Source organism: Dioscorea cayenensis, chromosome 17, assembly GCF_009730915.1.
Source record: "Dioscorea cayenensis subsp. rotundata cultivar TDr96_F1 chromosome 17, TDr96_F1_v2_PseudoChromosome.rev07_lg8_w22 25.fasta, whole genome shotgun sequence".
NCBI lineage: Eukaryota > Viridiplantae > Streptophyta > Magnoliopsida > Dioscoreales > Dioscoreaceae > Dioscorea > Dioscorea cayenensis.
The window spans coordinates 16,116,098-16,131,994 of record NC_052487.1 but is presented as its reverse complement, the minus strand read 5'-3'; the positions used below and the strand labels follow the sequence as shown (position 1 = coordinate 16,131,994).

Here is a 15,897-nt window from a genome sequence, read left to right as displayed (position 1 = left end):
TCGATGCAATTTGGAGTGAAATCAGGAAGAAAACGAGAGAATACTTAAAAAGAGTCAAGTACTCATGCTGGACACAGGCTGGACACGCTCGTGTCATGCCCACTGAATATCTCAGCCTGATGTTGATCCAGCATGAACTCTTTGTAGAAGGGTGCTCTCAAGCTTGACACCGTCAGGACACGATCGTGTCCATGCCACTGAAAAAACCAAGCCGAAGGTAATTTTATTTAAGAATAGGCGATACGCGCTGGGTGCTCTTGACACGCTCATGTCACACCATTGCACGGTTAAGACACGACCGTGTCCTTTGTACTGATTCTTCCCCGACATGATACGGTCTGGACACGCTCGTGCGCCAATTGTGTCGAGCCCGAATCTCCTCTTTTTAACTCCAGTTTTTAGGGTTTCAAAAATATCTTTGTTTGGGGATCTTTTTCTCCACTGGAAGGACATTGATGAGAGCGAAGATCAAGCTTATCCACATCTTCTAAGGCATCAAGGAGCAAGTGGAGGCACAAGGGAAGTGGTGCTAGCACACGGAGCTCAACATTGGAGGCAAATCTCAAAGAGAAGGGAGTCATGTCTTTTTTCTTTAGATCTAGTGTTATCTCCTCCATGTTGTACCCACCCATGAGGGGCTAGCCGGCCACAGTGCCCCGGGGTGGGAACTTTGTCACTTTGTATGCTTTAAACACTTGTACTCTTCTTGATTTACAAAGTACTTTTAGTTCTTGTGTTAAATCTTGTATTGCAAAACTTGATGTGCTTGATTTGCGTAGTTGCTTAGGTAAAACTTGATGGTGGATTGTCACAGCTGTTGTTGCCCTAGGTGATGACATAACTTGGTGAGCTTGAATCCATAGTTATCTTTGCAAAACATGACGTATTTGAGAGCCTTAGTCACAATATTGCTTTTGAGCACACACTAGAACCTAAGAATGTACTTGGTAAACCATGAGAGCGAGTGAGTATCACTAAGTGCTTAGGAAACATCCCGGGGCATTGTTCTCTTGTTGTTGACACTCAACCCATTTGCCTATTATCTTCATCAGTTCCCTTTTTCTTTTACTTTTTTTCTTTCCCTTTTCTTTGAATTAATCCTATCACCAATTTATTATTCACTAGAGATCAGTGTTGAGCAAGTATTTTTAGTCCAGTCCGTAAGGTTCGATAACCCTACCCCTCATAGGGTACCACTATATTACTTGTGTGCGACCCATGCACTTGCGGAGAACACATCAATGATGACATTCTTGGTCTCCATTATCTTCTTGGTTCTTGAATTAAACACCCGATAAGTAGGATTATTTGTAGAATTTCCCATGAATACTGCCTTGTCACTCTTCTTATCAAACTTTCCCAGCTGCTTCCTATCATTTAGAATATAACATGTGCTTCCAAAGATGTGAAAGTAACTGAGATTTGGACTCCTTCCTTTCTAGATTTCATATGGTATCATAGTAGTGGAAGGATGAAGATACACTTTATTGATGATATAACATGTTGTATTTACTATTTCTACCTAAAATTTTGTGGAGAGTTTCTTTAAATTTAGCATGACCCTAGCCATTTCTTGAAGAGTACAATTCTTTCATTCAACTACTCCATTTTGTTGAGGAGTTTTTGGTGCTGAGAATTCATGACATATCTCGTGCTCTTTAGTAAAGTCTGCAAACTAAGCATTTTCAAATTATCTTCCATGATCACTTATGATTCTTACAATTCTTCTAATCTGACAATCCTTCTCATTTTGAAGGTGAGTGAATAGCTTTTTAAATGCCCCAAATGTTTCCACTTTCTCCTTGAGAAACTCAACCCAAGTAAATCTAGAATAATCATCCAGACATACAAATATATACATATGTCATGACTAGCTTTTGGCTTGTGTAGGGCCAATAAGATCCATGTGCAATAGTTCCAGCACCATTGTTATAACTATGTATTGCAATACTTTATGAGACGCTCACTTTTGATTTCTTATTTGACAAGGACCACACACTCTGTCTTTTTTTAAGTCAGTCTGAGCAGTCCTTTAATAGCTCCAATTTCTTCAATCTTTATCAAGTTCTTGTAATTTACATGCCCAAGTTTTTTATGCCAAGTTTCTGTCATGTTGCAAGATGTGTTGTAACATACTTGCAGTATTTGAAGCAAGTAACAATTATTTGAAGACCTTGCACTGGTTAAAACAAATTTAGCAGTATCATCATAGACCACACATTTGTCCTTGTTGAATTTTACTATCATATTGTGATCACACAGCTGACTTATACTCACCAAGTTTACTTTTAAAACATCCACATGTAGAACATTCTTCAATTTTGGTAAGCCAGACAGCATTAAGGTTCCTTTTCCAATTATCACTCTTTTATCCATCTCCAAAAGTGTCTTCCCCAACTAAGTAGTTTTTGTAATTCTTTAGGAAACTTTTATTGTCTGTCATGTGCCTTGAGCAACCACTATCAAAGTACCAATCTTCCTTTAAGGGTTTCTTTTTAGATGTATATGCTACTTCAAATTTTAAGTCTGTCTTCTTGATCCACACCTTCCCGATTCTTTTCTTTCTTTGAAAGTTTCTTCCGGAGTACTGTGATAGCACCATTTGTCTTTCTTCATTTAAGTCTCTATTTAGTCCTAAACATTTTGGTTGAATATGACCACTGATTCTGCAATAGTGATAAATAGGAGCATATTTTTTGGTTTTTCTTATTTCTCCAGGTGTTGCAACTGATGTTGTAACTTGATATGCTGCATGACTAGGATACTCAATTACTCCAATCCCTTCTGCAGTTGTTTTGAAGACAGTATGATTGACAGTTACTCTTTCATCAAGTTCTTCATCATTTTGCTCAGTTGTTTCATCATCATTTATTCTAGTGAAGAGTTATTATTTATTCTTTTTAGTGTTGCCACACTCATACTAAAGATGACCAGTTTTCCCGCACTCCCAACATTACATTCTATTGGACCTCTTCTGAAACTTCCTTGGATCTTTCCCCGTGTTCCTCTTTTTGTAGCTCTTTCTATGTAAGATTTGTTGTAGCAATTTGTTGAGATCTTTGAGAAGTAACGCTACATTGGTCTCATTTCCATCTCCTTGTTGCAACTCTTTTACCTACTAGCTTTTACTTTCAATGCCATGTCTACTATTTTTCTTTCTGTTTTCATACTCATCTCATAAGCTCAAAGCGTACCCATTAAATCATCAAGTCTTGTGGTTGTAATGTCACGTGCTTCTTCTATGGCTGCCACTTTTGGTTCAAATCTCTTAAGTAAGGATCTAAGAGTCTTCCAAATTAACTTCTCATCCAAGTATCTCTTGCCAAGTTGAAAATCTTGATTTGCTATGTCCATCAATTTGGTGTTGAATATGTCAATAGTCTCATCTTCCTCCATCTTGAGATTCTTGAACCTAGTACTTAACATCTGAAGCTTTGAGATATGTACAAGATTTGTACCTTCATGAATTCTTTAAAAAATATCCCAAGCTTCCTTTGCTGATTCATATGTTGTAACATATTTGAACTGATTTTTATCAACTCCTCTAAAGATAGCATTGAGAGCTTTCCCGTTTGCATTAGCTTTTCTTGTATCTTCTAGACACCAATTGCACTTTTTCTTCTTCTTGAATTCATTCTTCTCTTCATCTACATTAATCGGAGGAAACCAACCTTTTTCCACTATGATCCACGCATGTTCATTAGGGGATTTGATGAAGGCCTTCATACGCGCTTTCTAATAAGGATAATTGGAACCATTGAGTAGTGGTGGTCATGTGACAGACCCTCCTTCTATTTCGGCCATTATCGGAACTTGCTTGGACCTCGCTGGCTTTGAAACCAAAGTGAACAAGCGGTGGTCAACACTCTGATACCACTTGTTAGTTTTGGAGGGGTACTAGTGTGATAATTTTTTGCTCAACCTCTCATGTAATGCAATCACACATAATCATACATGCAAGATAAAAAAGGCACATGAATTGGTTACTCAGTTCGGCATAACCTACCTATATTTGGGGCCGAGTCCAAAGTGAACAATCCATTAAAAGAGGGAAAAAAATGTAGAGTACAGCATTCACTCTCACTCACACAATAACAAAGAATAACCCTCTCTTAATTGCCTGATACCCACTCTCCTCAACCCACAAACTTGGGTCTCTCACTCGTGGCTCATCCTAAATCTCAAAGCATGGTATCTTATATAGATGTCTCTACGTCCCACAATAGCTTCCTCTTTTAGACTGCCCACGGCTTCCTAACTTGGATACCTTCCAAAGTTAGATGTTGCAACCGAGCTTGCAACACGGCTCATTTATTGATCCTAACTAAGTTTCAGCTCCCGTTGCAATGCGACTTTGCACCGTTCCCCCGTCCTCTCTACTGTGCCAGTCCAACTCGATACAGTTAACTCCTTCCAAGATCTTACTGCCACCAACTAGTTTGCCTCCTCACATCTTTTCAGCAGGTCCTTCTTGTTAGAATTTGTAACTGTTTGTGCGTTTGTAATCATGGTGACCGGTTCTTTAGGATCACAGTGACCATGTTAGGTTCTGTTAGTGGGTGGAGTCCATGGCTTGGAGTTTGTTTCACGCATGCCAATTCTTTAGGATCCTTGATAACTGTAATTCATACTATAAATAGAGAGATCTATCCGAATTGAAGGGTGGGTCCTTTTGTCCATTCCATTTCTCTGCTTATTTATCATGGCATCAGAGCCACGATCCAATCCACGTTTTCCTTCCGCCATGACCGGCACTGAGAGCGTCTCCACTACCGGCAACTCTGGATCCCTCATCGGAGGTACGACCTCCATCCAAGCTGGCATCATTTCCTACGCCAGCCTTCAGCCACATGATCAATGTGAAGTTGTCAAGGGAGAACTATTTGCTATGGAGTGCACAGCTTCTCCCCTATCTCCGGAGTTAAGGGTCTTGCACGCTACGTCGAAGGCACCATCGCAAAGCCCGACCAGAGCAGCCCGGAGTACATGCGCTGGTTCCAGCAGGACCAGCTGGTGCTCAGCACCATTCTCTCCTCCATTACCGAGGAGGTTCTTACGCACGCCGTCGGCTGTACCACGGCGCACGAGCTGTGGCTCGCCATCGAGAAGGAGTACGCATCAAGCTCCAAGGCATGGATCATGCAGATCCGGATGCAGTTGACAACGCTACAGAAGAAAGATCTCAACGTCGCCGAGTACTACCGCAAGATCAAGAATCTCGCTGACACCCTTGCAGCCATCGGCAAGCCGATCGATAATGAAGAGTTGATCTCGTACCTGCTACAAGGTCTTGGATCTGAGTATGATCCATTGGTGACCAGCATCACCACACGCACTGACAATGTCTCCATCAGCGACGTCTACGTGCATATGCTCAGCTTTGAGCTGAGACTCTAGCACAACAACTCTAACGGTCAAGTTTTCTCTGTTAATCAAGTAAGCAGGAACCAGGGTCGTGGTCGCGGTAGAAATGGCCATGGTCGCGGCCGCGGCAATGGAGGCGGTGGCAGATCCCACGGCGGCCGTAACAATTTCAGGCCACCTCAGGGCGGATCTGGTGGTCAGAGGCCAATCTGCCAAGTCTGCTTCAAGCAAGGCCATGATGCTCTACGCTGCTACCATCGCTTCGATCACGCATACCAAGCTGATGACAATAACAGAGTCGCAGCTGCCATCACCAACTCTTACACCACTAATTCAAACTGGTATGCAGACACGGGCGCCACTGATCACATCACTTACGATCTCGAGCGCCTGACCACCAAGGAGCGCTACAACGGCAACGACAATGTGCAAGTCGCCAATGGTGCAGGTTTGTCTATTGCCCATGTAGGAAATTTATCTATTTCTGCAGCTAGTAGATCTATAGCCCTAAACAATGTCCTACATGTACCTAAAATCAACCGGTACCTTTTATCTGTTCACAAGATTACTAGTGATAACAATGCATTCATGGAATTTCATCCTCATTTCTGTCTTGTTAAGGACCAAGCAACGAAGGCCACTCTTCTCAGAGGCAGATGTGAGAATGGGCTCTACTTCTTGCCAACTAATCGTCTCAGCCATGCCTTCCTCACTGCCAAGGTCACTAGGGAGTTATGGCACCGTCGGCTGGGACACCCGTCTCAGTCAATCGTCCATCGAATCTTAGAGAAAAATAATCTTATTGTAGCTCCAAGTAAAGAGCATTCTGTTTGTGATGCATGTCAACAGGCCAAAGCTCATCAATTGTCCTTTTCACCTTCTTTACACTTATCTTCCAGTCCTTTAGAATTAGTTCATACAGATGTTTGGGGTCCAGCCCGCATCTCTGTCAATGGCTTCAAATACTATGTTAGTTTTATTGATGATTACAACAGATTTACATGGATTTATTTCCTAAAACAAAAGTCTGATGTTGAGTCTATTTTTCTTCAGTTTCAGCATCATGTTGAGCGCTTACTAGGTACAAAAATTCGGTCTGTGCAATCAGACTAGGGGTGGTGAATACCACAGGTTGCACAAATATTTCAAATCTGTTGGAGTCAAACATCTTATCTCGTGCCCACACACACACCAACAGAATGGCCTAGTGGAAAGAAAGCACAAACACATTGTAGAGACAAGGATTTCTTTCCTAGCCCAGTCACAAACACGTGTCCAATTCTGGGATGAAGCCTTTCATTCTGCGTGTTTCTTGATCAATAGAATGCCTAGCCGTGTCATCAACTATGATACTCCTCTCCATCGTTTAGTTGGGAAAGAACCAGATTACACATCCCTAAAGGTTTTCGGTTGCGCTTGCTGGCCTAATCTTAGGGCTTATAACTCAAGAAAACTTGATTTCAGGTCAAGACAATGTGTCTTTGTAGGTTACAGTGAAAATCATAAGGGGTATAAATGTTTTGATCACCAAACTGGTAGGATTTACGTTTCTCGAGATGTAGTGTTTGATGAGGACAATTTTCCCTTTGCTATCTCACCTGTAGAGACTACTCAAGTCCCATTGTCACACTGTCATCCTACTGTCCTGCCATCCTACACACCACTGTCACACTACACTGAAGAATACTTGACTGAAACCAACAGCCAAACACCTCCAACATCTTCTGCAACCAATAGCCCAGCTCTAACTACTAGCAATCCAGATGTAGGTGGATCTACAACTGACAATAGGCATACTAAAACTGCTGACACTTCACTTAGTGGTAGTAGTTTTACTCCTGCGGGAAATGAAGTTGATCAGGCTGCTGTTGCTGCAGAACAAGCTACTGCTGGTACAGAACAACTGGCATCTAGTCAATCATGTCATCCTATGCGTACAAGGCTCAAAGACAACATTGTGAAGCCCAAAGAGTACAAGGATGGGACTGTCAGATATACTGCTACAATGATCACAAATCAATTGCCGTCAACACAGGCAGAACCTTCCTCTCATTTGGAAACATTGAAGCACAGTGAATGGAAGAAGGCCATGGACATTGAATATGCTGCATTGATCAAGAATCAGACCTGGACTCTTGTGCCTCCTAGCAAGGGACCAATATCATTGACTGTAAGTGGATCTTCAAGCTGAAAAGAAAAGTAGATGGAACTGTGGACAGACACAAAGCTCGACTGGTTGCAAAAGGTTTCAAGCAAAGGTTTGGTATAGATTACTTTGATACTTATAGCCATGTAGTGAAGCCTACAACCATCAGAGTACTCATTTCACTAGCTATGTCAAAGGGTTGGAAAATGAGACAAATAGATGTTCAGAATGCGTTCCTACATGGAGTGCTTGAAGAAACAGTGTATATGCGCCAACCACCAGGTTATGAAGACAATCATGTTCCACCTGATTATGTCTGTCGATTGAACAAAGCACTATATGGACTTAAACAAGCCCCACGTGCTTGGCACTCTCGGTTGACAGGGAAGCTACAAGAGTTAGGGTTCAGCAGCTCTAAAGCAGATGCTTCATAGTTCATATTCAATTAGAATGGGCTAACAATGTATATACTAATCTATGTGGATGATATAATCATTGTGAGCTCATCATCTGCAGCAACTGACAAGTTGATTCATGAGCTCACAAAAGAGTTTGCAGTCAAAGATCTAGGCACACTTGAGTATTTCTTAGGGAATACAGGTCAAGCATGACAAAGGTGGTGTGACACTGTCACAAAGTAGATATGCACAAGATCTATTGAAGAGAGCCAAAATGGACAAGTGTAAACCCATCTCTACACCCATGGCATCAAGTGAAAAGCTCAGCAGAGACCAAGAAACTAGCCTGAGTAATGATGAACAATTTCTATACAGAAGTATTGTCGGGGGATTACAATATTTGACAATAACTAGACCTGATCTGTCCTTTGCTATAAACCGGGTTTGGCAGTATATTCAAGCACCAACAGATGCTCATTGAGCAGCAGTAAAGAGGATTATGAGGTTTGTGAAAGGCACAGCTGATCAAGGCCTGAAATTTCAAACATCAACAACAGACACCCTTCATGCCTTTTCTGATGCCGATTGGGCAAGGTGCCCTGACGATAGAAGATCAACCAGTGGATTCGTCATCTTGTTGGGATCCAACTTGGTGTCATGGAGTTCACGAAAGCAACAAACAGTATCAAGATCGAGCACTGAAGCTGAGTACAAGGTAATTGCAAATCTGACAGCAGAGGTAATCTGGATACCATCGCTACTAAAGGAGCTCAGAATCTTTCAGAGTTCAGCACCTGTTCTGTGGTGTGATAATCTCGGCGCAACTTACCTTACTGCAAACCCGATGTTTCATGCTCGTACAAAACACATCGAAGTCGATTTTCACTTCGTTCGAGAACAGGTTGCACGTAAGGCCATGGAAGTTCTGTTCATCTCCTCCAAAGATCAACTCGCAGACATTTTCACTAAGGCATTGTCAAAGGCTCCATTCAACTGCATCTGTAACAATCTCAATCTGATTAGCTTGTGATTGAGGGGGACTGTTAGAATTTGTAACAGTTTGTGCGTTTGTAATCGTGGTGACCGGTTCTTTAAAGGATCACAGTGACCATGTTAGGTTCTGTTAGTGGGTAGAGTGCATGGCGTGGAGTTTGTTTCACCCATGCCAATTCTTCAGGATCCTTGATAATTGTAATTCATACTATAAATAGAGATCTATCCCAATTGAAGGGTGGGTCCTTTTGTCCATTCCATTTCTCTTCTTATTTATCACTTTCTCCCGAGGGTCGCACCCATCAAGGGGTGTCTTCATCTCACTAAAGATAGTCTTCAAAGATCTCCATGATCTTCTTTCCAAACTTGATCTTTATTCATCCATGTTTAGCTCTTCAAGAACTTCCAAGTATGATCTTCATTCATCCAAGCTTGGGTCATCAATCTTCTTCCAAATCTAGGCACTTGCTAAAGATAGCTTGTGCCTTTGAAATAGCTTGTGTCTTCAAATAACTCCACGCCCATAGTTAGCTTTGGATCTTATCTTCAAATTGCATTGCTAGTTATGGTCTTGAAAATCATATTGGCTTCCCCTTGACTTTCTTGGGTTGTGTCTTCAATTAGTTTCACACCAAACTAAGCTCCATGCAATCCTTGGTCTTCAAAGTGATGATCTCCATACTTGCCAATAGTAGATTACTCCTTCTTTAAAAAATCCTCCACATGGTCATCAAAAAATGAATCTCTCATGAAAATTAGAGTCACCAAAGATAGATTTTATCATCTTGGATCTTACCAAAGATAGATTAAATCATAACTCAAGTTTTTCTCCTCATGGCTTGTTCTTCAAGAGTGATCCTTTTACTTTGATACTCCTTGCCAAAAAAAAGCTCCAAAGACTTCATGTCTTCATTATCACCCCTTGCCACATCATCAAGTTCCTAGTCATTTGCCATGTCATCATTGTTTTTACCAAGTTATCTTCTTACTTGTCAAACAATGTCAATGTGAGCTTCCAGCTCTAACAGAAATCTTTCAACTGAAGTACCACGTTGTCCTTGCACCTGTTCAAAGCAATTAAGATTAAGGGATTAACACATTCACCAGTAACTGAGCCACTAAGTGTTTTCTTCTAAAATATTCTAGATCAATTCAATGTGTTTTGTCTGATGTTAAGATTGAGGGGAGGCTGTCAAAATGGTGACATTGACACTTTAAGTAGATTCTAACATTTGGACTCCTACCTATGGAGGTGCCAACAATTACACACATGAATCTCCATATTAAACCAATGTTGAAGTGGAGATTATACAATTATCATTTTACCTGAAAGTCTAAGCAGAAATTGTCATGATGATGTATAAAATTAAATAAATTGTTTTGACTAAAATGACCATACGTGAAAATTTAAAGAATTCTCAACCAAGTTTTTCAATGAAAAAAAAATCTAAGTTTAATCTAAGAAAAACCAAAAACAAAATCATTATTCATATAACAAATAAACCAATTACCACATTACTAAATATCATAATATTTTCACATCCACCCAAGATTTAAGCAACAGGCATAAAACATAAAGAACAAGCAATAAAAATCTTGCATTTAAGACAACTATAGCCTTATAGCCCAAGGCTGAAATCCTAACCATTAAACTAGTAATGTGAAGATCATTAAACAAATATTGGAGTAAAAAATGAATCAACCCTTTTCGACAATGAATTAATAAAATTAGTAAATAAAAAACAACAAACAATGAAGATGGTGTTTCAAATGAAGACTTCATTTTTTTATTTTAAAAATAAAATTTTGAATATTTTTCAAATCTCATTTTTGCCCTATCCACTTCAATGTTATTTAGAAACAAATTTTAAAACTTGAAACTAGAGTTTCAAATATCACCTTCGAATGTATGGTCAACTTTCATATTGAGTCACCATAATAATCCATGTAACATGGCATAATTCAAACGCCAAATTCACACAAGTCATGAATAGATTATAGTTTGGTCAAATTTGATTGGCCTTAGTTGTAGAGAAGAAATTGACCTCCTAACTAATTAAAAAAATATCCATTTCAAAAGTGGATAATTACTGATATATTCTTTAAAATTGTATTTCTATATACACCTTTATATTAACCCTTTTATTTTCATATATATTTTTTTATGAGTAGTCAACTTATAATTATATAAAGATATAGTTGGGTATTTGATTATATATATATATATATATGCCCATTTTTGTGGGTGAACCATACTTAAGATCAACTTGCTTCCCTCATTATTTTGTTTAGCATTTTATTTATTACTTCTAACGGATCTGGTTTTCCTCTTCCTTTTCTATATGTCTATTCAGGATAAGAAGTGAATTCATAACTAGCAGGAGTTTGTAATGGCTGAGTTGTTCTACTTGTCCTTTCCGTAGATGTCAAAGTGATAGGGGTATTAGAAGAAGTGCCTTGAGTAGCTTGACCCTGATTATTCCTATTACTTGCTCTAGATGATTCTATATTCATTAATAGTTCTTCTATATTAATTTCTTCTAACTGTTTTACCAATTCTTGATATTCTTCTTCTTCATTGTTATTCAATTCTTTTACATAATAATTTTAATTGGATTCAGTTATTTCATAAGAGGATTTTGTTGGGTAATCTTCTTCATTATATCTACATTTTATACAAAATATTACATCATCTATGTTATCTGGTAATTCAAAGAAGTCTATTGTCCAATCATAACCGGGATATAATTATTCTATTTCTCTTTTCATTTTAGGTTGTATTAATTATATGGACTAAGTTATAAAATATTCCTGCCAAATAAATAAATTATTCTATGTACTAATATGATTATATATACAATTAAAAGCAGCACAACTATACAGATTAATTTTACATCCATATCATATAATAATAGTCAACATATATGTAAAACCTTTGCAAAATTAAATCTAATATATCTAAAGTAAACAATATAAACATAAAGATATATCTTTCTACACAAGATTTACAGAATTGTTCAAACATTTCAAGATTAAATATCATTTTATATAATTTTCTTAATTTAATGTTCGAATTCATATATATATATATATATATATATATATATATATATATATATATATATATATATATATATATCTTTTCCTCTTTCTCAAGATGAAAATGAATAAAGAGAGAATTCAAATTATAATTTAATACTTTTATAAAATTTTTTAGTTGACTTTTTTTGCCAAAATAATATATATATATATATATATATAATCTACATTAAAAAAATTTCCATATTAGTTAAATTTAATTTGCAAAAAAAAAAATTACAAACGGAATTGACCAGCTAACTAAAAGTAAGGAAAAAAAATCAAACACACTAAATAAATATTTATAGAGACCAATTGGTCCGAAAAAAATTATAAATCAAATATGCCATTGCCTCCAACTAATCAAACAGATCAAACACATTACCTAAAAATAAAAATAAGTCAAACCCCACTATCACAATTTGTAACTTTTTTTGGTTAACTTTTTCCATTTTCAAACACGACTTTGGCGCTGACAAGGGCACGAAGTCAGCCCCCACTAACCAAGCTTACACTGATTCTCTCAATTCAAACCTCTAAAAAAGGCATAATTATTAAATGCAATTTTGTAATTAGGTCCCTTGACTTTTGGCAATCTAAGAAGTGCATTATTTATTTATTTATTTATTTATTTATTTATTTTTAAGAAATGCAATAACTGACAATCACATATGAAAGATGTGTACAAACATGAAACAAGCTCAATAAACATCTATACTTCTATTTTATATGAGATTTGGGGTTTGATTTTGGATCTGTCCTTAAATGAATATTCAACATAAAAAACTTAATACCAATTAGACTAAAACAAAGTTGTGTCAATTGCATTATTTTTATTTTCATTTAATATTATTTATTTATTCCATTTTCCGTGCAAGAGAATGACCATCTCATTGTCAATTGGTGGTGAAACCAATCCCCACTGTCTTAAATATTATTTTGATTGTCCTCTTAGCAATGTGGGCATGAACTATTCATTAGATATATGGTGACATGTTCTTATTTTTTATTTTATCCCCTAAACTTTTTAAACTGCCAAACAAAGTAATAACCTTATTTTATTTATATTTTATCATGAATTAAAAAAAATATGTAGTTTAAAATATAAAAATATCCTTCCAAATGTTGAGCAATATTGAACCCACCACCAATATGGTGTGCATAAGATGCATCACTTTAGCACTATGCCACATCCCACATATCTAATAGTTTGACGTAATACACCATCTTGTATGCAAGATTTGTTTTTTTATTTCTTTTCTCTTGTTGTTGGTTATGATTAAAAAAGTTATATTAAATGAGATTTAGGGTTTGGTGTTCAAAACATTTATTTGAATTTTATCGAGTTTTGACTCAATTAATATTGGTTATAATATATATTTAAAGATTTAAATTATTTTTTGAATTATAGTGAATACAATTATTAACTAATTGATTAATATATTAATTAATAAAAAATACGTTAATAGGTGTTGGGTAAAACATTTGGGCAAGAATGATTGTTGATTTAATTCTAAACTATACCATATTTATAAAAGGGTTAAATTAATTACCAATCCCTGAGTTTTTATTTTATACTTTGATCTTTAATTTATTAAAAAAATATTTTGATCTTTAAATTAATTTTTTTTTTAATTTAACTTGTAAATTATTCAAATTTTTTGGTCCCATTCCTTATCAAATAGTGGCATTCAAAGACATATGCCATATTTTTTTATTTTATAAACATCAAAATAAACGATGAATAAAATTTTACCGATTACAACTATTATTATCAATCCCAAACTTGAATAAGAATAAAAAAAGGTTATCGCCTTAGGTAGCTGACAATTAGCAATTAAATTATTAGTTAAAGCACAAAATACATGAATCTCGATTAAATATTTCGGATAACGGTAAAGATTTTAAAAAATTAAATATAATAAGTTTGTAAAAAGAGATTGATGGTCAAACCAAAGATCTACAATAAAAAAGTGAAAAATCAGGCATAGAGGGCCTACACTCTTGGGTGCCTTTAGTCCATTGGGCAGCTACTTGTATTAGTATATTTGGTGGAGCCTCCATTATCGACCACCCCCACCACCTATCACCTCACCCCATTCTCCAATCCAACGGCTCATATTAATCCTTAAATCTAATTTTTACGTAATAATAATAACAATAATACAGACATCAGAATCAAATTATTATTATTTAAAAAACAAATTAGGAAAGAGGTTAAAAATTAATGATGGTTCAATATATATATTATAGTTTTCAAAACAAAACTGGGAAGATGTTGAAAATTAATGATGGGTCTAATACGAAATTATATATTCAAAACCAAACTAGGGAACTAGGTTAAAAATCAATGATTGTTTAATTTAATATAGTAATTATGTATATAGCTTTCCACGCTGAATAATTACATTCACAAATTTATATGGTTGCAGTCAAAACCCCATTGAGTTATTGGGAAAAACCTAGTGTTTTTAGTTGCTCATTTTTACAGTTTAAAAGAATATTTCAAATAGTGGTATCATTTTCTTAAAAGGATATGTTAAGTTTTATCAATCATTTTACATTATTTTTTTAAAAAAGATAAACTACATTTATTCAAATAATAATAAAAATACATAAACATAAACAAAACAACACAAAATCAATCCATTAGATGTAAATATTGTCGTATAACAAGAAGAGAGTACAAAGAAGATAATTGAAATAAATCATAGATACACTATAGAATAGAAAGGAAACGAATAAAGGAGCAGGCCCTGTAAACCCTAGGGCGATGCAAAGTAGGAGCAGTTAGGCGAGGCCCCTCTCTTTGTTAAGTTGTCATCTCTTCTTGATCTCCTTCGATATGGTGTCTAAGAAACTCTAAATTGCACTTTGCTAACACCTAAATCTTTTTAGTTTGCCCTTCTTAGCATTTGGGGACGTTGCAATCCACGACTGATGCATGTAAATAATCTTGACCCTAATAACAAGGCATGATGAAAATTTTTTATGGCAACATTCCTCTCAAGCCAAATGTTCCAAGTTATGGTCCTTGCGAGGAGATCTCTAATATCTCTTAATGGTTGGGTAAATTGGGATGTCCAACTACCTCAAAGATCATGCAAAGTTCTTGGCAAATTAGAGAGTCTAAACAACTAGGTAAAATAATCCCAACTGCATTCCATTATGGGAGAAAAAACAAGTTATCAATTGATTCAATTACCACATGACATAATACATAGGTGGTAGTCGATAGCTTGTTGCATATTCTAGCCGCCAAGTTTTAAGAAGTGAGAATGTTATTATTCCATACCAACTAGTTAAAGAGGTTGATTTTTGGGGCATGCCTCTTTCTAGACAATCTCTCATCGAGCAAAGAGTAGCACCATGATTTAGGAAACCATATAAATACTTGACTGTGAAACAACCATTAGAAATTAGGCTTTGCGAACATTTCTACTGAGTTTGTATAAAAGTGTAAGGGCAATCTGTCTCATGGGCGATTGTAGTTGATGTGATAGATCAAGTATAGTTCCAAACGATTATTGTGACTCCGTGAACAACTCAAGGTAGAGGTACATGGGTGCACAGTTAATGACCCATCTATCATACCAGAAACAGCATAGCACCACCATCCTGAATCTCAGGGGTGATACATGATATGAAAATAGGCAAACAATTAAGGACTCCATTCCAAAAGAAGGATTTCCTTCCAGGTATCTGCAGATGAGATTCCATGTTTTGCAATTCTAATAGTAAGTATAGTAAATCACCTTGGCTTCTCACCATATGTGGGATTTTGATTGCTATCTCCACTACCATTTCTCTAGAAGTGCATTATCGAATTCCTTTAGGTTGAGTATTCCCCACCCGCTCTGTTTTCTTGTCTCCGCACCACACATTAAGTTTTTTTATATTTTATTTTTTTGAAAAAAA

The 15,897-nt window shown here is 36.5% G+C and overlaps 1 non-coding gene across 1 annotated transcript; it reads left to right on the top strand.

Annotated features, from left to right (window-relative positions):
• The first annotated feature begins 5,247 nt into the window (after positions 1-5,247).
• Positions 5,248-5,386, top strand: LOC120281531. Its single transcript, XR_005542671.1, has one exon. It is a non-coding gene; the product is annotated as a small nucleolar RNA Z247 (small nucleolar RNA).
• The last annotated feature ends 10,511 nt before the right edge of the window (positions 5,387-15,897 follow it).